We start from the raw sequence: 25318 nt of genomic DNA, 5'->3' as shown, positions 1-25318 counted from the left end.
GGCACCTCCATGTGAGGGCATGTGAGTGCCCCAGGGAGCAGCTGTAACTGATCATCTGTCTTCACAGTGCCTGATGAAGGGAACACATAAAGAGAAGTACATTGCCCACTCTATGGAAAGCACCACAGGGTACCAGAAAGGTGTGGCCCTGCAGGCTTCCATCAGTAGTATCCCCAAGTCCTCCAAGTCAATGTTCTTAGCCAGAACAAGTTGCTTACTAAGCAAAAAAGCTCCAGGGCAAGCCTCAAGACTAGCTCTTGCAACCCCACCTACCATCTGCATGTTTTCAATTTTCAAGTCCCTCTTAAATAGAAATTCCAGAACTGCCCAGATGTATGCTCAAGTTCACATGGCAAGAAGCCAATGTGGCTCCCGAGTGTGCATGGGGTCATTTCTCCCAACACACCAACCACAGCTGCAGCATTTCCCCAGTGCTTCTGGGAGCCATCTTTGTTGTAAGCATCTCTGGGTATATTCGTGCTGAGTTACTTTTTTTTTTCTTCTGTTGTTACAAAAGCAACTCAGGGTTTATTTTTGTTTTAGGGGAAACATGGATACAGTCTTATCACACTGTATCCATGGTCAGGAAGCAGACATGAATTCTGGTGCCCAGCTAGCTCTTGCTTTTCCCATTATTCAGTTTGGGACCCCAGCCCATATGAAGGAACCACCCACATCCAGTGTTAAGTCTTTCTGGAAACACCCTCAGACACACCCAGAATTGAGTTGTTTCCAAGTCGACAATGAAAGTGAAGTATTACCCTGAGCTTGCTCAGTTATGATCTGGGGGCCACAGCTGCCAGAGTGTGGGTCTCTTCATTTTTTCCTTTATTCAGTTCCATTCCTTTTCTCAGTCAGTGGGTGACTGGGATCGTTGCCAGGAAGTGACACTGGAAATACTGAATAGCCACTGTGGTGTCAGACACTGAGCTAGAGGAGGGTATGCTGATGTTGGTCCCGAGGCAGGAAGTCTGTCAGCCATTAATCATTCGGTGGATGTATTGGAGGGAGCACATGGGGCTTGCAGATAAGGGGCTTACTATATTATACTGGTACAGCAAAGGGACAGGGAGGGGCCGGGAGAGCCAACCACTGAGCTTTGTGAATCAGCTTTCTACCCCTCTGACAAAGCATCTAAGATAAGCAGCTTACAGGAGGAAGTTCTTCTTTGGCTCATGGTTTCATAGGCTCCGTTTAGTGGTCACCTGGCTCTGTGGGTTTGAGCTGATGCTGGTATATTATATCATAACAGGGGTATGTGGCAGGGTTGTCTATTCACCCCATGGCCTCCTGGAAGCAAAGAGAGAAAGAGAGGCAGGAGAGACTGGAGTTTCAATAGTCCTTTAAAGTTCATGTTCCCGGTGACCAAATGTACTAGTTACCTTTCTGTGATAAAATACCATGACCAAGTCAACTTACAGAAGGAAGAGTTCATTTGTCCTTGTTCCTGAGGGATGGAGTCCCTGTTGGCAGGGAGGCATGGCAGTAAGTGGCAGACAAGGCAGCAAGATCAGGAAACGGAGACATCACATCTTCAATAGCAAAATTGGAAGTAGGGTGAGGCTATGAACACAAAGGTGGACCCCAGAGACAAGCTATCGCTAGCAAAACTCCTAACCCCCTCTAAATGGCGCCACGACTGGGGACCACACGTTCAATTATGTGATCATACAGGGAACAGTGGTGGTTTGAATAGGAATGGTCCCCATAGGACCCCCATATTTAGATGCTTGGTCTTTAGGGAGTGCTCCTACTTGACAGGGATTAGGAGGTGTGGCCTGGTTGGAGGAAGTGTGTCACTGGGGACAGGCTTTGGGGGTTTCAAGTGCTTAAGCCAGGCCCAGCATCTCTCTCTTCCCACTGCCTGCTGATGGATGCAGGACTCTCCGCTACCTCTCCAGCACCATGTCTGTCTATGTGCCGCCATGATTCCCGCCGTGACAGACTAACCTCTGAATGCTAGCAAGCCCCGATTGATTGAGTGTTTTCTCTTCTAAGAGTGGTTGTGGCACCTCTTCACAGCAACACCCTGACTAACACAGGATGTTTCTCAGTCAGACAACCACATTACATTTCCTCCCACCGGGCCCCATCTCCTAAAGATCCCACTGTCTTCTAATAGTGCTTCAGGCTGCCATCTACCTTTTAGCCGGTAGGCCTTTGACAGGCATTTAAAATCCAGATCAGAGGCTAGGGAGATGGCTTGAAGGTTAAGAGCACTTGTTGCTCTTACAGAGGACCTGGGCTTGGTTCCCAGTACCCATGTGATGGCCTGCAACCATTCACAACTCCAGTTTCAGGAGTCCAGTGCCTTCTTCTGACCTCTGCAGGTCCCAAGCATGCATGTGGTACATATACACACATGCAGGCACAGTACATACATAAAATACAATGAATACATCTTTAAAAGACATCTGAGCCGCAGCAATCCCATTTCCCCGGCTTCCTGGGGTATCTGCCTTATGACGGTTGAGACTTGGCTCATGTGCTTCCTCTGCTTCCTGCTGTGGTCTACCGGGGGTCAGGTGTTACTGTCTTGCTGTTGTTGACCCACCTTGGTGACATAGCATGACTACTATGGTTTCATTTATTCTGGGGCTTTGATTCCAAACACGCTTCGGGCCCCCAGTCCCCATCAACAGGCCCTTTGGTGTCCATCCATCCGTCAAACAGAGGATGACTCAGTGACCACACTAAGGATTTGCTTGACTATGGATCTGAGCCGGTGTCTTTAATTTCTTAGACCTCGGTTCCTCTGTCTGCGAAAGAGGGGCCATGACATCCACGGTGCTGACAAAGTGTTCAGTAACTCTCAGGTGGGTGAGGCTTGCAGATATAGCTCAAGTTGCTCACACAAAGCAGAGGAGGGCTTGGGCTCCCTCGCTGCAGAATTCAGCCCTGCTGTGCCATCCGCATCCAGGATGCTTCACAGCGTGAGAGCTGCAGCGCAGAACCAGGCGTGGATGGGACTTTAGAGGTGTTCTAGTACAGTGAACCAGGCTTGCATGGAACTTTAGAGGTGTTCTAGTACAGTGGACCAGGCGTGGATGGAACTTTAGAGGTGTTCTAGTACAGTGAACCAGGCTTGGATGGAACTTTAGAGGTGTTCTAGTACAGTGGACCAGGCTTGGATGGAACTTTAGAGGTGTTCTAGTACAGTGGACCAGGCTTGGATGGAACTTTAGAGGTGTTCTAGTACAGTGGACCAGGCTTGGATGGAACTTTAGAGGTGTTCTAGTACAGTGAACCAGGCTTGGATGGAACTTTAGAGGTGTTCTAGTACAGTGGACCAGGCTTGGATGGAACTTTAGAGGTGTTCTAGTACAGTGGACCAGGCTTGGATGGAACTTTAGAGGTGTTCTAGTACAGTGGACCAGGCTTGGATGGAACTTTAGAGGTGTTCTAGTACAGTGGACCAGGCTTGGATGGAACTTTAGAGGTGTTCTAGTACAGTGAACCAGGCTTGGATGGAACTTTAGAGGTGTTCTAGTACAGTGGACCAGGCGTGGATGGAACTTTAGAGGTGTTCTAGTACAGTGGACCAGGCTTGGATGGAACTTTAGAGGTGTTCTAGTACAGTGGACCAGGCTTGGATGGAACTTTAGAGGTGTTCTAGTACAGTGGACCAGGCTTGGATGGAACTTTAGAGGTGTTCTAGTACAGTGAACCAGGCTTGGATGGAACTTTAGAGGTGTTCTAGTACAGTGGACCAGGCTTGGATGGAACTTTAGAGGTGTTCTAGTACAGTGGACCAGGCTTGGATGGAACTTTAGAGGTGTTCTAGTACAGTGGACCAGGCTTGGATGGAACTTTAGAGGTGTTCTAGTACAGTGGACCAGGCTTGGATGGAACTTTAGAGGTGTTCTAGTACAGTGGACCAGGCTTGGATGGAACTTTAGAGGTGTTCTAGTACAGTGGACCAGGCTTGGATGGAACTTTAGAGGTGTTCTAGTACAGTGGACCAGGCTTGGATGGAACTTTAGAGGTGTTCTAGTACAGTGGTTTGCAGCTTGACTGCACAGCAACCAAAGGTTCATGAGATGTCAGTGGGTGGTTTGTGAGTGCATGTGGTTCTGTAATTTTTGTTCATGGCTAAGAGATTTTGGAAAATGCTTCACATTCAATTTGCCTCTTGATGAGCCATAATGCTGTTTATATGTTAAGGACTCTGCTTTGTAATTTAAGCAAAGCAGTGCACAAAGAGAAAGATGCCATGCATCAGGATTCAAGCAGAGGTTTTTTGGTTTTGTTTGTTTGTTTTGTTTTTGGGAAAGGTATCATAAAAAGGGGAAAGGAAGGGGTTGGGGAACCTGGCCTCTGGGGACAGAAGCAGCAGGAGAGAGGAAAGAGGGACGGGGGGGGAGGAAAGAGGGAGATGGAGAGGGAGAGGGAGAGAGAGCGTGGAGAGAGAGGGAGGGTGGGGAGGATGGGAGGTGGGCAGGGCCCTTTTAAAAGGAAACATGGTGCATATGCACAGGTGGTGCTCTTAGTGGCTGCAACTGAGGGTGTATCCTGTCAGAACCCCAAGGGCCTGAAAACTAACATTCTGATCAGTCTAATAGCAAAGAAATATGTTTAACTGAGTGTACCAATTTGTGTCCTCTAGAAAGTGAATTCTCCTCTCTAAAAAGACAAAACAAAAACAACAGCCTGTCACACACAAAGTCAGAGGCTGTGACAGGCAATCTTCATCGTCAGCATGACACTCCATCAGGTGGGCATGCCATTTTCTCCATTGCTAACTGATGTAGGAGGGTCCGGCCTACCATGAGCAGTTGTCATTCCTAGGCCACTTGCCCTTCGCTGTTTAAGAAAGGTGACCGAGAAAGCCAGGAAGCTAGGAAGCAATTTCCTCCTCGGTGTCTGCTTCAGGGTCCCACCTTGAGTTCCTACCTTGGCTTCCCTCCATGCTGAACTGTAACCTCTAAGCCGAATAGACATTTACTGCCTTCAGTTTCCTTTTGGTTATGATTCGTATCGCAGCAACAGAAAGCAAACTGGAACAGAGGTCCAAGAGAGCTGGGCTTGGTGATTCACACCTGTAATCTCAACACTTGGAAGTCCGAGGCGGTGGGGGTTGCTATGAGTTTGAGGTCAGCCTGGGGTATAGAGAAAGAAGACAACGTCTCAGAAAACAAACAACAGCAAGAGGCTGTGGGGGTACCAGCTGGGAAATATAGAGAGCGGGAGAGAAAGCCTTCAGACAGCAGGGAAGACCTCGCAAGAGCAGTGAAGAGAGAGAAGGAAAGACCGAAGGACAAAGGGATCCTTAAGAGTACAGTGTAGCTCCGCTCCGAGGGAACTTTGGTCACCCAGATGGAGACTCCAGAATAAAGCCAGCTCCATAGAGGTCTGCCCGGGTGGAAATGGTCAGTCCAAACCTCTGTGTGCTATCCCTGGCGGGAGCCGGCTGGGGAGCCCCTCTCTCCTTTTCAAATGTTTGGCACGTGTTTACTATCAGCTCCTCACGGTAGCCCAGCGAACCGTGTTTTGCCACCGTTGGCCTCATTTACAGTTGAGAAAACGGAGGCGTCAAGAGACTCAGTCACTTCCCCAGGACCATGCAGCAAGGGAGGATGACCCGACTGCAGCTGGGAATTCAGGTCCTGGGTGTAGTGAACGGAGCACTTGCATCCTGACCTCACTGACGTAGCAGGCTGCAGACTGCACGGCTGGCTGTCATTGGTCACTTCGCTTCTGCGGCTTCCTGACTCTCTGCCCTCCCCACCCACCGGCTAGCAAACCCTTCTCTCCGCAGTCCCCCCCGCCCCCCCCCCCGGTCCTGGACACACCTGCCCCTTTCCCTCTGCTTGTGTCTTTGTGTAGGACATTTTGCCCTTTCTGCCTCAAAATCTACCCGGAGTGTGCTTTTAACTTCCCATCCCAGGGGCCACTTGTGAATACACCTAGGATCTGGGGGTAAAATAACCAGAGTGCTTCAGCTGGTGGAGTCTTTCTCTCTTCCGGTCCCTCCCCCTGCCCCTCCCTCTTGCCCCTCCTCTCCCTCCTTTCTCCTTCCTTTTCCCTTTGTACACCCAAGGAGATTTTTCTACGGACTCGGGGTTGTCCGTTCATTAGAACATTAGTGTGGGTTCTCAGGCACATCCGGTGCAGGTTGACTGATGCCCCTTCATCCTCCGTAGGACCTCAAGTCCCGGAGAGACATTGCTTGCACCCAGTCCTTGTGGGGAGCGAGCCAAAGAGCTGTAGCGCTCATCTGAGGCCGTTTGAGGTTCTGCCCATGAGCACCTTAGGAGAGAGGAGGGAAACCCTGGCTGGGACCAAAAAAGGGCATATTCTGGGAGGAACCTCAGAACTGAGCCTGGGGCTGAGTCACGCTCAGATAGTGTCCCCACAGCTTTTGACTCAGAGCCCAAATTCCTCAATATTCACAAAAGCCGAGGCTCTGAGGGGAGAGGAGGGACCTTCCCACTTAGTCCAGTATCTGTGGCTGAGCAGCAAGGGTCCGAGTAGTTAAGGCTGACAGTCCAGAGAAGGACCAGCCCTTGGTGCTAGGAATGCTTGGTGCTGGCTGCAGCTGTCGCTGGGGCTGGGGCTGGGGCTTCTAGGATCCCCTGAGGCAGCTCATTCTGCCTCTGCTCCTTCCGCTGTGCCCAGTCTGAATGGACCTAGGCGCAGCCACTCTGTCCTGAGCTGGTTCTGCAGGGCGGCTTCATCCTGCTGACTCATTCCGAAGGGAGTGCCCCGAATAGACTTGGGACTAATTGAAATGCAAGTCACATTAGGAGTGTGACTTCTGTCTTTTGAGATGTGGACTCTATAAACCAGAAAACACAGTTTTGGATGAGTGAAGCCGTTCTCTTTGTACTTTAAATTTTAATTCTATTCATTGTTGTACTGCGTGTGTGTGTGTGTGTGTGTGTGTGTGTGTGTCCCCGTGCGTGTGTAGGGCTGCATGCGCCTCTCACAGGGGCCAGAGGGGCACTGGGTGTCCCTCCCTACCACCACCACCTTGAGGACTGGGGCTCCCTCACATTTGTTAGCTAGGCAGACAGGCAGCAAACCTAGCTGTTCTCCTGTGTCTGCCCCTTCAATGCTGCAGTTACAGATGTGTGCAGGACCACGCCCAGATTTCAGAAGGTGTTGGAGTGTGAAGTCCAGTCCTCATCTTACACAGCAGCCATGCACAGTTAGTGCTCTTAACTACCAAGCCCCCTTAGCTCCTTTTACATGACTTCTGTTAGAATACTTGTCCCCGGTGCCACAAATACCTGCCTAATTGTCCACTAGACTGTGGGTCCCCCCCTTGGAATTAATTACTAGAATGTATTAGGTGTACAAAACAATTAATTTCATTGTGATGCTCTCAAATATTCACATAAAGGATTTTGATAATAGTCACCACCACAACCCCCCCCCTCGTTATGCCCTTTCCTCCATTCTCTTCCCCTTCGTCCCTCATTTCTGGACCTGGGCCCCCTTGTACATTCATATGTTACTATGTTTTTAAGTTCTGATTCTGAAGCTGAGTGTGGTGGTACCTTTCTGTCATCCTGGCACTCCAGAGGAGGAGCATGGATTGGAGAAAGTGTGTGTGTGTGTGTGTGTGTCTGTGTGTGTGTGTGTGTGTGTGTGTGTGTGAGTGTGAGGGGGGCTTGTTTTGCCCACCAAGATGGTCTCTGGCTCCCTCATTTACCTGAAAACAATCCAGTTTCACTCTTTGTGGCTGGATAATACTCTGCTGTGCAAGGCAGCACATTTTCTTTGCCCATTCATCCACTGATGGACTGACTCCTAGGCCACCCCTGTGACCTGGCTGTTGTGAATCATGCAATGATCCATGGTGTGTGTGTCTTCATCGGAAGCTGACTTAGGCTCCTAGGCTTGGTTTAGATAGCTGATATAAAGGACTGGAAAGATGGCTCAGAGGTTGACCCTCCAGAAGACCCTGGTTCAATTCCCAGTGTCCACATGATGGTTAACAGCTATCTTTAACTTCAACAACCACACCTGCACAGGGTGCAGAGACATAATAAAGATAGCTGATATAGTAGTCCTACTTTATGAGGCACATCTGCACTGATTTCATAGTGGTTTCACTAACTTACATCCCTGCAGTAGCCTATAATGCCCCTTCACCCCTATTCTGGTCAGCATCTATTGCTGCTTTTCTTGATGATAACCATTCTGACTACAGTGAGATGGAGTCTATGTAAATTTCCCTGATGGCTAAGGATGCCAATGTGTCTTGTATGTTTATTGGACATTTTGCTTCATCCTTGGGGACCGTTCATTCAATTTGTCCATTTACTGATTGGATTTCATATTTAATTTTTGGTGTTCCTTGTAGATTCTGGATATTAATTCTCTGTCAGATGTATAGCTGGCAACAATTGTCTCCCACACTTTTAGGCTCTCTTCACTGAGCTAATTGGTTCCTTTGCTGTGCAAAATCACTTTAAATTGATTCAACCCCATTTGCCAATGCTTGCTACTTCTTCCTGCGCTATTAGAGTCCTCAGAAAATCTTTGCTGTGTCTGAACCTTCAAACAACACTCACCCCATGGTTTCAAATTTTCACCTCCTACATTAAGGACTTTAGTCTATTTCGAATTTACTTTTGTACAGAGTGGGAGATAGCTTTATTACTCCACAGTGGGTATTCAGCTCACACATCTGTGAAGAGACTGCCTTTTCTCCAACTTACACTCTAGGTATGAGTGTCAAAGGTTAGGTGATCCTAATCCCAGTAGTTGACAGTCAAGATTAACAATTCCAGCATCCCTCCATACTAAGAGGCTTGAGAGAGTAGAAAGGTGCACCATGACATAGGAAAGGCCATATGCACAGCAAACTTATAGTCAATGCCATATTAAAGGAGGAAAAACTTATAAATCAGAATGAGACTAAGCTTCCATTCACTGTTCTTATATTGTCTTAAATAGAGTGGTGGCAGAAGAGAAAAAGATAAAAAGAGATTCAAGTAGGAAAGGAAGAAGTCAAATTACCAATTTGTAGACAACATAACACTTGAAAGACCGTTCTTTAGAATCACTATGTGTTGGGCCCCAGCCCCATGGGGTCTCTGTGAGTTGCTGGTCAGCCTATAAGTGCAACTTGTTTTCCAGTTCAAGTGCTTTCTGTTTTCTAGTTCTGGCTTACTGCCCTGGCCTTGACCCTCTGACATCAACATCTAGCAGGAGGAAAACATGCTCTCTTCTACCTGGGGATTTTTCCACTGTGCTGTAAACCTGTATATAAAGCTCCTCCCTCCTACAAGAGAGCTCTTAGTATTTGTAATAAAGACTCCTCCTTCTCTCTCTCTCTCTCTCTCTCTCTCTCTCTCTCTCTCTCTCTCTCTCTCTCTCTCTCTCTCTCTCTCTCTCTCTCTCTCTCTCTCTCTCTCTCTCTCTCTCTCTCTCTCTCGCAGCAAAGGCAACACATACATTCTCTTAGTACAAACAACACTACCCAGAAGGTTGGTGTTCAAGGATGAATAAAAAGGAAAAATTGAACTGAGTACCAGTGAGGGAGGGATCTCTGTGATTAAGTCAGGTTTATTACACAGGTGCAGAATATAAAGTACATTCACAATACAGAACGAGGATCCTTTCATTCCCAAGGGCGACCAGGGAGGTCCGGGGAAGGTCACCAAGCTGCTGCTGCCAGTGAGCCCTCCACAGTCTAAGAGAACGTCCTTCACTCCCCCCAAGACCACGCCCATTGGACCAAGCCGCTCCAATATAATTGGTTATCGGATCGAATTCCCACAACAGAGCACCAATCATCTCTCATTGCTTCTTGACTTTAGATGCAAGGCCACACGCTCCTGTTGCCAGGCTTTCCCAGCTGTGAGAGATTGTATCCTTGAGCTCTGTGTGCAGATGAACCCTTTCTTCTTTATGTTGCTTTTATCAGGGATTTGATATCAGCAACAGAAGTAACCCATACAGATGGGGAACTTCGTGACGGTCCTTCTCTGCATATATTGAGATGGTCATGTGATCTATGCCCTTAAGTCTGTTTATGTGTTTTATTACATTTATTGAATCATTCTTGCATCCTTGGGATGAAACCAACTTGGCCACAGTGTATGATCTTCTTAATTGCTGTTGAATCTAGTTTGCAAGTATGCTCTTGAGGGTTTTTGCATCAAGGTATTGGTCTGTAGTTTCCGTGTGTGTGTGTGTGTGTGTGTGTGTGTGTGTGTGTGTGTGTGTGTGTGTGTTGATCTGACTTTGGTGTCAGGGTACTGCTGGCTTTATAGGATGAGTCTAGTACTGTGCCTTCCTGTTCTGTTCTATGGGGGAGTTTGAGTGTTGCCATCAGCTACTCTTTAAGAGCATGGTAGAATTCAACAGTGAGTCCATTCAGTGCTGGGCTTTTATTTCTTAGGAAATGCTCAGTCTTGTTTGCTATGCATCCGTTTAAATTGTTCATAGTATCTTGATTTAAGTGGGTAGGTCATATATGTCCAGGAATTTTTCCATGTCTTTGAGACTTCCTAGTTTGCTTGGGATATAAGTTTCTAAAATATTCCCTAATGCTCTTCTGGATTTCACTTGGATCTATTGTAACAGTCCCTCCCTTCATCTAATTTTATTAATTTGGATGATCTTGATTTCTTTTGGTTAGACTTGTTAACCACTTGGCAATCATTTATTGTTACTGTAGTCTTAGTTACACCAATTTTTACGTCAAATTACATCAATTTTTGTTTTAATTTTCATTATTTATTCTTTATTGCCTTGGGTTTGGCTTGTTATTTTTTTTTAATAAGGTCTCCGGATGCATCATTAAATTATCTACCTGTAATCTCTGATATTTGCTTAATGTTAACTCTAAATTATCCTCTTGGAATTGCTTTAGCTATATCTCTGAAGTTCTGACAAGTTTGTCTTAATTTTAATTTGATTCTAGGAATTTAAAACAATTTCTTATTTATATTTTTAACAACATATTGTCCATTCCAGAGTGTATTCTTAAGTCTCCAAATATTTGTGCTGTTACTGTGGTTTCTCATGATATTTATTTCTAGTTTTATACAAGAAATCATTAGGTTCTCTTGTATTTGTTAACACTTAGATTGTGCCCTTGAATGTGGTCTCTTTTAGAAGAGGTTCCGTGGGCTGAGAGGCATGTGTATTCCATGTCTGTTTGATGGAATTTTCTGTAGATGTGGTTGTCAAGCTGATTTCATCTATGGGGTAGTCTGGGTCATCTATACATAGATGAAAATGAAGTATTGTATCAGGACCCATCTAGTGTTTTATGGTGTAAAAGTGGAGCCTAGGTTGCCTTGGAAACCTCCAAATGTTGGAGAAGCCAGAGCAGTGAGATATCCACCAGGGAGAGCTGCAGACAGGGGGTGGAGCAAGCCTAAGAGGCAGACGTGTGCTGCCCTCAGCAAAGCTGGAGGGGGAGAGCCATCCGAACCTTTGGCATCAGGCATGGAGTTATAAGATTGGAAGTTTTCCCTGCCGGGATGAGCTCATGCTTGCTTTGGTCCAGCATTTCCTTCATTCCTTGCTATGCCTCCATCCTTCCCGTTTGGAATGGTAATGTGCAATCTGTGCCATTGATGTTGGAAGTACATAATTTGATTTTGACTTTACAGAGGATGACAATAAAGAGACTGCCTCGAGTCTCAAAAGAGACTTTAGCCTTTTAAACTATGTTGAATTCTGAAAGACTATGGGGACTTTTGAAGTTGAACCAAATATATTTTGCATTATAATAGGGCCGGGAGTAGAATGTGGTACCTTGAATGCGAATGACTCCTACAGGTTCGTGTAATGGAATACTTGTTCCCTGTTGGTGGCGCTGTTTGGGAAGGTTTAGGAGGCGTGGCCTTGTTGGAGGAAGTGTGTCACTCAGTGGTTTCAAAAACTCACGCCATTCTTGGTTAGCTTTCTCTGCCTCCTGCTTTTGGACAGGGATGCCAACTCTGGGCCTCTGTTTTAGCACCACGCCTGCCGGCTGCCATGGTTCCAGCCATGATAGTCATGGACTCTAACCCTCAGAGACTGTGAGCCCCAGTAAACTTTTCTCTAAGTTGCCTTGGTTATGATGTCTTTTCACAGAAATATAAACGTAACTAAGAATGAGTATAAGGGGAAATATGAAACAAAAAACCCCAGTAAGATAAACTCAAAACACTTCTAAAAATCTGCATAAGTAAATGTACAAAGGGGGAACTCCAAATGGCATATTGTGTGCCATGCAGAGTTGATCCTGTGATGAGTCCATTGTTTGCCGGAGCTATCTTAACACCAGTAGCTCCCTTCTTTGTACACAGTGCTTCTACTGGCTAGCCACCCTTTATAGTCAGTGTGCCAAACCGGTTCTTCCGCTCTTCCAAGTTTGCTCCCCCTGGTGTGGGTGATGTTCTAGGGGAGTCTTCCAAGAGCATTGAGAGTGGAGGAAGCAACCACAGGGGAGGACCACAGGGGAGGACCACAGGGGAGGACGGAACTGGAGAGCCTGTCTCCACACTTCCAGAACCCTCTAAGCATTCATTGCCCCGCTGCAAAGAAGCAGTTGTCGATGCTGAGTGCTCTGCTGGGGCTTCAGAGCTATCTAATGACATCAGCAGCCTGGCAGCACACAGCTGGCAAGAGGCCTGTCTGCTCTGCTGATCCCTGGCTCGGGGCTGTCACGCTCTGGAATTATTCTCAGCCAACGATGTGTGCTCTCAGCCACCAAGAGAGGAACCATCTTCCCTATGCGCTTGACTGCCTGAGGCACGCCTGCTGCCGCTTCTTGCCATCTGTCCTTCCCACTCTCCACAGCGAGGAGGACTGTCCAGGGCTGTCTTCTCACCCTGCAGCTGGGTCAGTTTGAACTGGGGCCCCTGCACTTGGGACTGCTCCCTGTTCCCAAGCCTCAAGAGCACTCATTCTTACACTCTAGGTTACCCCTCAAGCATCATGGCACCTAGCTGCAGTCCTCTGAGCCAGGGCAGCTTCCCTGATGGCTGACTCCTCCTGCAGGGGAAGTCACTACTTCAGCAAGACTCACAACGGGATTTGAGCCTTGTGAGGGCTATGGACTGGCCTTGTGGGTAGGATTGCCATATGGGTAGGACTATCATGGCGGTCTAGCATAGTCTTTCTATGCAGGCCGCCTTCTGCCTCACTCCTTGGCCCAGCCTAGAGCTGGGCTAGTGTTCACCCTGGCATCCTTCTCTTCGGTGCTCCTCCCTACTTATCTCTGTACTCCCCTCTGTCTTATCACTCCTTTTGTGGATTTCCGAACTCTTTCTTCCTCGGTTTCCTTCTTTGGAACAAAGTCTATATTTTATTTTTTTCTTATCCTGGCACCTCTCCTTTGCCAGGCCACACAGAGGTAGGTTCTAGTCTGCCATCTTACCTGGAAGTCATTTTCTCTGACTGTTTAATATAGACACGGATAATCAGCTACACATTTTTTCCCCTGTGTCCAAAGCTATTATATATTGGGTTTTCATTTTCATTTGTTTCTAGAGAATTTAAAATTTTCTCCATTGATTTCCTCAGTGGCTTGCTGAGTGAAGCCTTTTCCTTGCCAGCCGCTTTGGTTTTTTCCCCACCAGTCGCCTGGGCTCTGCCACGTTGTAGTCCCCAAATAACACACAAGACGCCGTATTAATTATGAAGCTGCTGGCCGTTTGCTTGTTTCTTGCTGGCTATCTCTGACTTAAGTATTCACCACATAACTGCAGGGTGCCTGACTCTCGGCAGGTGCTTTGCAAAGGTTTACTGTTGTGGAATATCATTTTGAGATACATTACATTTGGTTATGCTGTGGAACATTGGCTTAATGACGCAAAGATGGTTGCATTGTTTTATGCTGCATTTGTTTAACTCTGTGAAGCTGTGTTACTTTGCCTGTCTAAAACACCAGGTTGGTCTAATAAAGAGCTGAATGGCCAGTAGCTAGGCAGGAGAAAGGATGGGTGGGGCTGGCAGGCAGAGAGAATAAATAGGAGAAATCTGGGAAGAGAGATCCGGGGAGCAAAGGAGATGGAGAGGACTCCAGGAGCCAGTCACCAGCTACACAGCCAGTCATGGAGTAAGAAGTAAAGTAAGGTACATAGAAATAGAAAAAGGTAAAAGCCCAGAGGCAAAAGGCATATGGGATAATTTTTAAAAAGCTGGCTAGATCCCAGCACTCGGATGGCAGAGGCAGGCGGATCTCTGTGAGTTCGAGGCCAGCCTGGTCTACAGAGTGAGTTCCAGGACAGCCTCCAAAACAATACAGAGAAACCCTGTCTCAAAAAACCATAAAAAAAAAGCTGGCTAGAAATAAGCCAGGCTACGCCTGGGCAATTATAGGTAAGAATAAGTCTCCGTGTATTTGTTCGGGAACTGGGTGGTAGGCCCCTAAGAGTAAAGAAATAAAACAATTAACTACAGTTTATTAAATGGAAGCTAGAGACACAGATCTTCCCTGATGCAAAGACTGTTGCCATCTTTGATGTCAGTATCACTTATGTTGGCTGGGGTGCTGCTGTCCCTACATTCTGCATTTGAAAGGGGCATGATGTACCATCCTTCTTTACAAGAAAGCCCCACCCACTAGGGTGCAATGCTCATCTACAGGAGAATGGCCTGGGACAAAGACCCTGCAATCATTTCCCATTGTCTCCTTTTCTTACTCTCCGTAGTGCAGCTCATCCCTCAAACTGTGAGTTTTGGCTGATGTGGAAGTGTGAGGATACGGCTAACAAAGTCTTTGGGGAAATCTGTTTGGGACCAGACTGCCCATTCACGCATGGCCCAGCTTCTCCCCACTTCCCTGAGGGCATTTTTGGAAGATCGTGGCAGCCGGATAACCCTTGGTAACTCTCTGGGCCTCTTGAGACTTCTGTGTGTGTGGGATGCCTAGGATAGTGGTGTAACGCAGTGACGGGGCTTTTAAAGAAAGAACGATTCAATGGCATGTCTAAGTGTGACTATTCTGGACCGTCACAATAGGTAAAGGGATCATAGCGATGGGATTTGGGAACAAGGAAGCGAGTGGCCACTAGGAAGTACAGCCAAGAAGCAAGGCTGGGTCAGTGAGTGGAATCCTCAGGGCGAGGGCTTGGCTTAACCCAGTGATTTGTGGCTCAGTGACCCTTGTCATCGCTGAGACTAAGTCTCTGGCAGAAAGCAAGCCATGGGGGGATGGGTTTGTTTGGCTCCTGGTTTGAGAGGGCACCGGAGTCTGTCATTGTGGGAGGCATGGCAGGCTGTGGCTGGCACACCTCAGATCTGGGCAGGCCCGGGGGCAGAGAGGCAAGACCGGTGCTCAGAGGGCTCTCTCCTTTCTCCTTTTGTGTCCTGCCCAAGCTTCAGCTCACAAGATGGCGTCGCCCACGTTAGGGTAGGTGCTCCCTCCTCATTTCAACCACTCTAGTAAGGCTCACCCAAAGATTTGACTTACTACTGCCCTACGAGTTTCTTTACTCAGTCACGTTGACAATCAGAACTAGCCAGCATAGCCACCTAACAGTATTTTTGATGAAGCCAAATCAGGTGATCAGATGTCACTCAAAGGTTAGTGGAGGGTCAGGGACCCCAGGACAGTAATGCTGAACAGAGTGGAGATTGAGGGATTCTTTATCCTACCTACCCACCTACCCACCTATTCACCTACCTACCTACCTACCTACCCACCTACCTACCTACCTACCCACCCACCCACCCACCCACCCACCTACCCACCTACCTACCTACCCACCCACCTACCTACCTACCTACCCACCCACCCACCTACCTACCCACCCACCCACCTACCTACCTACCCACCTACCCACCTACCTACCTATCTACCTACCTACCCACCCACCCACCCACCTACCTACCCACCCACCTACCTACCCACCCACCCACCCACCCACCTACCTACCTACTCACCCACCTACCTACCTACCTACCCACCCACCCACCTACCTACCCACCCACCCACCTACCTACCTACCCACCTACCCACCTACCTACCTATCTACCTACCTACCCACCCACCCACCCACCTACCTACCCACCTACCTACCTACCTACCTACCCACCCACCCACCCACCTACCTACCCACCTACCTACCTACCCACCCACCCACCCACCCACCTACCTACCTACCTACCTACCCACCCACCTACCTACCTACCTACCCACCCACCCACCTACCTACCCACCCACCCACCTACCTACCTACCCACCTACCCACCTACCTACCTATCTACCTACCTACCCACCCACCCACCCACCTACCTACCTACCCACCCACCCACCCACCTACCTACCCACCTACCCACCTACCTACCTATCTACCTACCTACCCACCCACCCACCTACCTACCTACCCACCCACCCACCTACCTACCCACCTACCTAGCTATCATCTGTGTGTGTGTGTGTGTGTGTGTGCGTGTGTGTGTGTGTGTGCGTGTGCGTGTGTGTGTGTAGGGGAGCAGTTGTACATGTGTGAGTGCGCGAGTGCCCGCCTGTGTGTATGTGTGGGTCACAGGACAAGTTGAAGGAGCTAGTTCTCTCTTCCAGCACTTTCTGGGGACTGAACTGACATGGTCAGGTCTGGTAGCAAGCCCCTTTACCACCGGGCCGCCATGATAATGGGCACGTTCTTGAGAAGGTGACTTGGCAGAGTTCTTTGTTGAAAGTAGATTTTATGAGACATGCGCAGAAGGTCCAGGAGCCTGACCTAAGTTTGGTCAAGCAAAGAGTCTTTGTTCATTTCGTGGGGGAGGCCAAAGTGAGCCTGGGAGGTACAGAGGCAGATGGTGTCAGGCCACAGAAGGGAAGCATGTGTGGCGCCCTGTGACTGTTGCCGGGAAGGACTGAGCACGAGAGGTGTGGCAGGGGAGGGATCACGACCGATGCCATCACACACAACCCAGGGCAATGAAGACGCATCCCTGGGAGCAAAGCCCTGGTCAGGAGCGATGGCTCCCATCCCCAGCCCAGATAGTGCCCTCCTCCACAGACCCAGGCAGGACTTGGTTTCTTTGATGACAGAGCCGCTCTGCAGCCTCTCCCAGCTCATGTTCGCTCACAATGCTCTCCATCATGCCGGCAGCGTGAAGGCCATCTCTCTTCACTCTTGGATCTGGGTGATTTATTTGAGTATAGAAAACTGTGAGGCTCACTGAGATTTCCTGAACAAAACCAAATAGTCTTTATACCCAAAGTACACAGGAAACAATGGTGGTAACGTCACAACCAGTCAGGAAGTGAGGGCAAAATGGCAGCTGTGAAAGTCTCTTTGATGTTTCATTGGCTCCACCTTGTGGCAAAATACAGTAATGCTCTTTGGAGGGAAAAAAACATTTAATTCAGCAATGCGAATGGAAATCTCTTAAAACCAGCGAAACATACCGATGTATTTAGCAATATACTGATCTCAAAACCCCTTGGAATATGATACTGATATCACATGTGATATCTTATCTGTCATAATAGATCTATCATCTATTACGCATCTATCTATCTACTTACCTATTATCTACCTAGTTATAACCTATCTATTGTCTACCTATTTATAATCTATCTACTGTCTATCTGTCTTCATCATCTATCAGCTCGCCTTTATAACACGCACAGATGGACTCTGTCCCTGACAGTCCTTTGCTTTCGTTTGTCCCCTCTGGCTGAGGCTCGGTGGCTGAGTAACCGCTTTCTGAAAACGACCACACCTTAATCTTCAGAGCCCGCACTCACTGTGCTGCTTTGCAGGGTAAAAGAGACTTTGAAGACATGATGCTAAGGATCTTGAGATGGGGAGGGACTCCTTGATTGTGCAGGTGGACCCAGTGTCATTACAGAGGCCCTTTTGATCCAGTCAGGAGTGGGAAGCCAGGGTATGAGGTGATCTGAGGAAGAGATCCCAAGCGCAGGAGTGCAGCCAGTTTCTGGACCCTGCGAAGGGCAAGGGCATGAACTTCTCCTGCATGCAGGAGGGGCTCTAAGTTCACTCCAGTGGTACGGAGCGGGGGCCTTCAGCTCTCGAGTAACTCCACTGTTACAGCGCCACACTTCACAGAGCCCGAAGGCTGAACAGGCCTTTCCCTGTGCTCTGGGGGCTGGTTCTCAGGCACACCACTCAGGGCGTGGCTGGGAGCAAGTTTCCCAGCGAAGGCAGTGGAAGGCAGATTCTTTGTGGGATGCTGGGGTGACACTCAGGTCTCGCTGCACCTTTGGGGTACGCTGCTTCAGGTGGCTTAAGGATGAATGAGTCCATCCGGCCTCTGATGCCTGGCAGGGCCAGGATCCTCACTCCCCACTGGCCCCCCTACACTGTATTATTTTCTGTTTTAAAGGCCTCAATTTGTGTATGTTAATTATGCACTGTGACAACATCACCCTTGCATATAATGTATTTTAATATTAATCCCTGGTTACCTTCTCTGGTCTCCTCCCACTCTGATGATCCCCCTCTTCCCAGTTAGTTTCCCTTCTTTCAAAACATCCCCTCCACCTCTTGGGGGGGCAAAGAATATAATTAGTGTTACTAACAGAAGCAAGGGTGAAAGATTACTTAGTGGCATGTGGGCATCTTAGCAGTGTCTGTGCCACTGAAGAAAAATCTTTCTCCTCCTCTCCCAACAAACTTTGATGCCTGTAGATCCTCAGGTGGGACCTTGCAAAGCATCCCTCATCCATGACAATGTTTAGAGGCCTGATCTCTTATCGCTTGGTTACAAAACATTTTAGCAACATTTTATTAATTCTTTGAGAATTTCATACAATGTATTTGACCACATTTACCCCACATTCCTACCCCAGCTCCTCCCATCACCACCCTCTCCGATCCTTCCCACCCAACTCTGAGATTTTTCTTTTTCCCCATCAAGTCCAGTCTATGTTGCCCAGCTAGTCTCGGGGGCGGAGCCTGTCCTAGTGTGTTGTCAATCTCTCAGGGATCATATCATTAAGGAAGACTGCCTCTCTTCTCCCAGAAGCTGTCCAATAGCAATTGTTCCTCGGCTTGTGGTGGGGTTTTATGTCCGTCTTCTACTCTCTACATTGGGATTTTCTCTGGTTGGATTTGCACAGGTCTTGTGCACGTGGTCATAATTGCCGTGAGTTTGTTATGGCGTATTCTCCAGAGAAGACTGCTTGGACATGGATCTAAACCAATAGAAATCTTTATTAGCAATCCACAGACATACTGGGTGTTCCCGAACCCAGTGTAGCACTGAACATTTTAGGCACAAAACCATGTCCTGGCTTGACATACTTCAGTTAACAAAAACAGTTAGCCAGAAGCAGAGCTATAGAAGCCAAAACCAAGGTTAGTACATTTAGAGACTTTCCCAGAACTACGGACTTTGATGGGTTAGGTCTTTGTTTTCATTTTTAGCAGGTGGTGCTGTGTATGTGCTGAGTTTTGCAGCCTGAATGGTATTTTTACCATCGAGTCAGTTGTGCTAAGGTCTGGGGGCCCTGTTGCAAGTTCAGGTGTGTATCTGTCTGGGAAACAGTTTCCTTGATGTTATTGACCACCTCTGGCCCCTACACTCGCCCTGCCCCCTCTTTCACCATTTATTTTAGGGTACCATTTTTGACTGGGGTTCCAGGCTCCAGGCCTCTGTGGTGTTTCTCAGGTGGATCATCCCCGAGTGGGAAAGGATCTCCCAGGGCCTGGGTGAGGCGTCAGGGCCTGGGGCTGCCTGTGAGAGATGGTGCTCTCCTCGAGGACCACAGGGCTTGCTTGTTCAGGAATGTGCTGAGAGGACTCCATGAGTGAAATTCCTTTCATCCGGGACCACGGTATTTGCTCTGGAATGTGCTGGGACTGACTCACTTGGCTCAGAAGATAACAAGAGGATACTGGGGGTGGGGAGCTGGCGGGGTTTCAAACACATTGCTATTTTCCAGTTTGCAGTTACATGGGCCGTGCCAGCCTTCACAGCACGGCTTTATGTCTGTGCCCTCTCAGAACTTCTGGCTGGGGATGGCCAGTAGGCGGAATGCAGATAACAATGGAGACCCCTTGTCAAAGGATTCCCATTTCTATTTCTGGCTATGATCATCAGGTGGCAGCGTCCAGGGCCTTGGAGGCAAGAGGAGCGTGACCCTCCCCTGTGGTGTTCTGTTTTGTATTGTCATCACGCAGGTCACTTCCCGTGACTTCTAGTTATGCTTGGAAGGGTTTGCTGCATCCGTTTTTCCATCCATCATGACCCCTCTTGCTGGGATCGCGGATCTCCTTGTCAGGCTGAAGACTTTGTAGCACAGTCCCCTTTCCTCCCGGTCGTCTGGGCTTTGACCCTGGAGGTTTAATCTTTTGAGGGTATTTTCTTCCCTTCATGACAACATGCCAGGCCACCTGCAGCTGACTGCTGGAGTTCTGGCTCCCTTTTCTTTGTCCTCAGACGTCCTGCAGGAAGCCCTACACTAACAGCACCGAGGGTCAGAACACGTATCGGACTGACTGATCCTGTAACTTATGGTGTCAGGGACCAGAGGAGACAAGAGCTCTCCCCACTGGGTCAGTGGGTGACTCTGCTGTGACCTGGGGCTATTCCCCCCTCTTTCGTGGACGCCTAGACCCTGTGTGCTGGGAGCTATTTGCCACTGTGACGCCTTCTATCTAGTGACCCAAAGGGGATGGCAGTGACCTGTCTGTTATTTGTTTCCTGATTGGGACTGTGGATTGTTGCGCTTGGGGCCTGCCAGAACGTTCATCCAAGGCCCACCCTGGGCTGGGATGGAGGCTGGCCCAGCCTTCCTGGGTTCTCTTGGAGGACTTTTCTCTTGGCAAACACCGAGGTTTCCATGTTTGTATGTGGTGTGAGAACCTGCAGGCTGAAAACACTGCAGTAAAATGGGTTCTGCAAGGCCTTAGGAAGTGGAGAACTTCATCCCCGGCTGTGTTCAGAGGTGGGTCTGTGGGGGTCGCTGGGATTAGGTGAGGACATTAGGGCTGGTCTCATGTCTGTGGGAGGTTTTAAAGAGAGAGAGGAGGTGCATGTGCAAACTGAGGGGACACACACACACACACACACTCACTCACACATACACACATTCACAAACACATACACTCATACACACATACACACTCACACATACACATATTCACAAACACATACACTCATACACACATACACACTCACACATACATGCACACACACTCACACATACACACATTCATAAACACATACACTCATACATACATACACACATTCTCACTCACACACACACACACACACTCACACTCACACACATACTCAAGAGCTTTCAAGAGAAGGCCGCATGAGGTAAGGCCTTTAGGCCTTATACTTCCAGAAGTTGGAACACAAAAAGGTTTTTTCTCTACAGTTAGCCTCAGGCATTTTATTAGTAATGAAAATAGATTTGTATAACAAATTTCAAACTTATGGAAAAAATAGTACCAAACCCTCCTGCATATATCATTTGCCCAGACTTACCAACTGCTTACTTTTTTTTATTGTTGGGTTTTTTTTTGCCTTGTTCTACTGCCTGTATCTACCTACTGTATCTCTACCATCTATTTATTTACCTACTATTATATGCATATCACATATATATGTCATTATTTATCTGCATATGTGTGTGTCTCTGTTTCTTAACACCCGAGAACTGGTTGCAGACATTAAACAGTTGAAGGCGCATTAAGGACTGGGTACTTAAAACAGTTGAAGGCGCATTAAGGACTGGGTACTTAGCACTGATATATAGTTATCCTCTAACCCATAGTTTGTATATTAAATTCATTCCTTTCTCTTATAGCTGTGGGAGCATGCCCTGGTAAACGGCCCAGTGCAGGCGCATGGAATGCATTCAGGTGTAATATCTCTTCAGCCTTCTTTAGGCCACAGCAGTTTCTCAGTTTATATTGTCTCTCACGACCATGACATGTTTAAAGAACACAGGATATGGTTGGTGCGATGCCTGCTGTTTGGGTTTATTTGCTCTTTGCACGAGATTGAGATATGATTTTTTGGGGGGGGCAGTAACATCACAGGAGTGGTGTGCCCTTTGTAGGACATTGATTTATTTCATTCCTGGTGATGCTAGTTCTGATTATCCAGGCAGGGCAGGGACTGCTGGTTTCTCCATTACTGAGTTATTTCCTCCTTTGTAATTAACCAATCGTTTGTTGGGACATACTTTGACATCACATGCTTTCTCTTATCAAACTTTCACCTACTAGTTATAGTCTTTGTAACAGGGGTTCCAAGACCTTGGCACAGCTGACTCCATGTACCATTCAGGCTGTAAAACTGAGCACACAGGCAGTATCACCTGCCAAAACTAAAACAAAGGCCTAATCCATCAAAGTCCACAGTTCTGTGAGAGTCTCTGAGTGGGACTAACCTTGCTTTTTCTGGCTTCTGGATAACTGTTCTTGTTAACTTAAGTATGTCAAGCCAGGACATGGTTTTTGTGCTTAAAAGCTCACCCCGAGAGAGGTTTGGGGCCACCCTGGGATCCTGAACACGCAGTGTAGTCACCAGCTGGCTAATAAAGTCTGAGCAATCTTCTCGGTGGACGCCTCAGAACCGCCTTCATCAGTATTTCTTGTCTGAACCAACCACTGTTAATGATCACTATAAATTAGTGTTTTAAATCTTTAATGATGCCTTCTTCCTTTGCTGGCAGCCATTTCAGGATTAGAAGGAGCTTCCCTGCCAGCAGTTATGTAGATCGGGTTACCCGGAATCTCACTTACTCAGGCCTTAGAATGCATCACCATTATCCCTTGTCTTGATGCGCCCCACGACCCTGATTTTTACAAGGGTTTGTCCCTTCAAGCCCTCCTGTCATGTCCCCATCATTCACCGAGAAAAAGATATTCCAGTGCCTTTTTACAGATGTTCTGCTGCCTGCTCTGCGATGAACTGTTTCTTGAGGAGCCACGGTCTCTTTCACGTGGAAACTGAGGTCCCTAACTGCTAAGAGAGTAGCCATGCTTCCAGGCCCTCGAGGTGGGCAGACCTCTCCTGTGTAGACAGTGCCCAGTAAACAGGCCCCCAGGACGTTCTCCCTCTCCAGTAGAATGTTTAACTGCCTCCTTTTTGGCTTGTTCTTCTCCCTGGGAGCAGGGCACAAGCCTATAAAGTCACACTTTAACATGTAGACTTCTTAACCCTGGACAGATGCACATGGTCTCTATCAGGTTAAAAGAAAAATAATGAAAATGGAAACGGAACTCAAAACAAAAATCAAATTTGGAAACCCCCACTTTTCTTGTGTGGTGTCAACCAGTTTGTGTCTTCTTGAACCAGTCTTTTTATCCAGTTGGTTCTTTTATTCCTTAAGCGACTCATAAAAAATAAGGTACCTGTCAGGTGGTTGCGGCACACGCCTTTAGTTCCAGGCTTCAGGAGGCAGAGGCAGACCCATCTCTGTGAGGGCAAGGCCAGCCTGATCTACAGAGCGAGTTCCAGGACAGCCAGGGCCACACAGAGTAACCGTGTCTTCAAAAAACAACAACAATAAACAACAAATTAGGCTTATGAGAGGGGTTGTGACCACCGCGGGGCTGCCCAGAGAGGAGGACCTCTGAACTCTCACCTTGGTACAAGCCTCCAGGCCTGCTGAGACCCTTGCCCTGTCCCTGCCACCCAGCAGCCTGGCCTCGCCCTGCCGCCGCCCTCCTGGGCTGCTTTGAGCACCAGTGCAACGAGAGGGCGCTGCGTGAGGTCAAGGGCTGCAGAAAGACAACAGGCTTACCGGCCCCACCCTGCCCCGCCCGCTGCTGGGTGCTGGAGACTGAACGGATGAGGATCCTGCGTGTTAATGGGTTTAACGGAGATAGAGAAGGCCACCAAAGTGCAGGGCATCAAAAACAACCTGAAGGAGGCCTCTGAAAGCGTCGTGGCCCCCATGAGGAACCTGGTGCCCCCAGGGGAGCTAGCCAACGCCGAGAACCAGGTCTGAGTGGACACCATTCTGAACTGAACGTGCACAGCTTTGACCTCCCTCGTGAATTTTACCTGCACGCCAAGGCTCCATGGGTGGTTGAGCGAGTGCGAGCCTGCTACCAGTGTTCCAGTGAGCACCAGCTGCCTGAGCCCAGGGCTTCCCAGACAGGCTCAGTGTGAACGAGCAGCCTGACCATGTGCCAAGCGACTGGGACCTGCGTCTCTACCACATTCTGACCCCTGGGATCTTTGAGGTCAAGTTCCAGGTGGACAAAGTCAACTTCCACTTGTTAGAAGTGGGTAGCCAGTGCTGTGAATGCTACGCGTGGATCACGTGTGTCAGTGACTCCATCTTGGGTGACTGAGGCCATCTTCGTGGTGGCCGACAGCAGCTACAGACAGCACGGGAGGACAACACAGACCATCTGCCGGCAGGAGGCGCTGAACCTCTTCAAGAGCATCGCAGATGGCTGAGAGCCTCTTCCTGAACAAGCAACACCTGCTTGCTGAGAAAGTCCTCTCCGGGAGATCCAAGACTGAGGACTATGGGATTAGCCCTCCACTCTCCTCTTGAGGATGCGACTCCCCAACCCGGAGCGGACCCCTCTGCCCCCTGGGTTAGCTACTTCATGCGGGATGAGTTTCTGAGATTCAGCACTGCTTGTGGAGATGGGCACCACTACCGCGCCCCTTACTTTATGTCCCGTGAACACCGAGAACACTTTAGACGGCTGCCATGACATTGCCCAGCACATGCGTCTCTGCCAATAGGAGATGTTCAAAGAAGGGGACACCTAAATTTAATTCAGCCTTAAGCACAAGCAATTAGGGGTGAAACAGAATTGTACAACCAATCGATCATTTGCCACAGGGCTGATTAACGATGCAACCTTTTCCTGGAGTGATTCTGAGCCCCCATTTCCCTTCCCTATAGCTTGCTTAGATGTTCCAAATTTAGTACGCTTTCTACAGAAGAAAAAGAAATAGGTCACAAAAGTGCTCTCTCACTTTCAGTAAATAAAATAAAAGCAGCAACAAACAGCAAGAAAGAAAGAAATGAAATACATGTTGTGCCGTGTAGCATTAAAACATCAAAATTAAATGTGAACAAAAAATTAGGTGCTCACTTAGTGTTTATCAGGATGAATACATATAGTTTAGCCATAAGCATTTATGCTTTGCTATGTGAGCTTGTTGACCTGTAATTCAAAATGAGCCCCTCATGGTTTATTTTAACTTTTTCTCCCCATCTTTGTAGTTCTCAAGCAAGAAACATGCCTTTTGTCCTTCTGGTATTCCAAGAATACATGGGAAGTGTTTCTGAGTTACTAACCCGTATGACCATGAAAATAAAGAAAGGCTAAGTAGTGTTCAATATATGTTTATAGTGTGTGTGTCTGGTGTGTCTGTGTGTGTGTGTGTGTGTGTGTGTCTGTGTGTGTCTGTGTGTGTATGTGTGTGTCTGTGTGTGTATGTGTGTGTCTGT

The 25318-nt window shown here is 48.1% G+C and overlaps 1 long non-coding RNA gene and 1 pseudogene across 1 annotated transcript; both read left to right on the top strand.

Annotated features, from left to right (window-relative positions):
- The first annotated feature begins 13948 nt into the window (after positions 1-13948).
- On the top strand, positions 13949-23359 carry LOC121137105. Its single transcript, XR_005874331.1, has 3 exons — positions 13949-14031; positions 14610-14783; positions 22568-23359. It is a non-coding gene; the product is annotated as an uncharacterized LOC121137105 (long non-coding RNA).
- A 64-nt stretch (positions 23360-23423) lies between these two features.
- On the top strand, positions 23424-24861 carry LOC101833433 (annotated as a pseudogene).
- Positions 24862-25318: the final 457 nt, after the last annotated feature.

The sequence above is a fragment of the Mesocricetus auratus genome, unplaced genomic scaffold, assembly GCF_017639785.1.
Source record: "Mesocricetus auratus isolate SY011 unplaced genomic scaffold, BCM_Maur_2.0 Super-Scaffold_100676, whole genome shotgun sequence".
In the NCBI taxonomy this organism is placed as follows: domain Eukaryota; kingdom Metazoa; phylum Chordata; class Mammalia; order Rodentia; family Cricetidae; genus Mesocricetus; species Mesocricetus auratus.
Note: the sequence above shows the minus strand (reverse complement) of the source record. Positions and strands in the feature narration are given on the sequence as shown.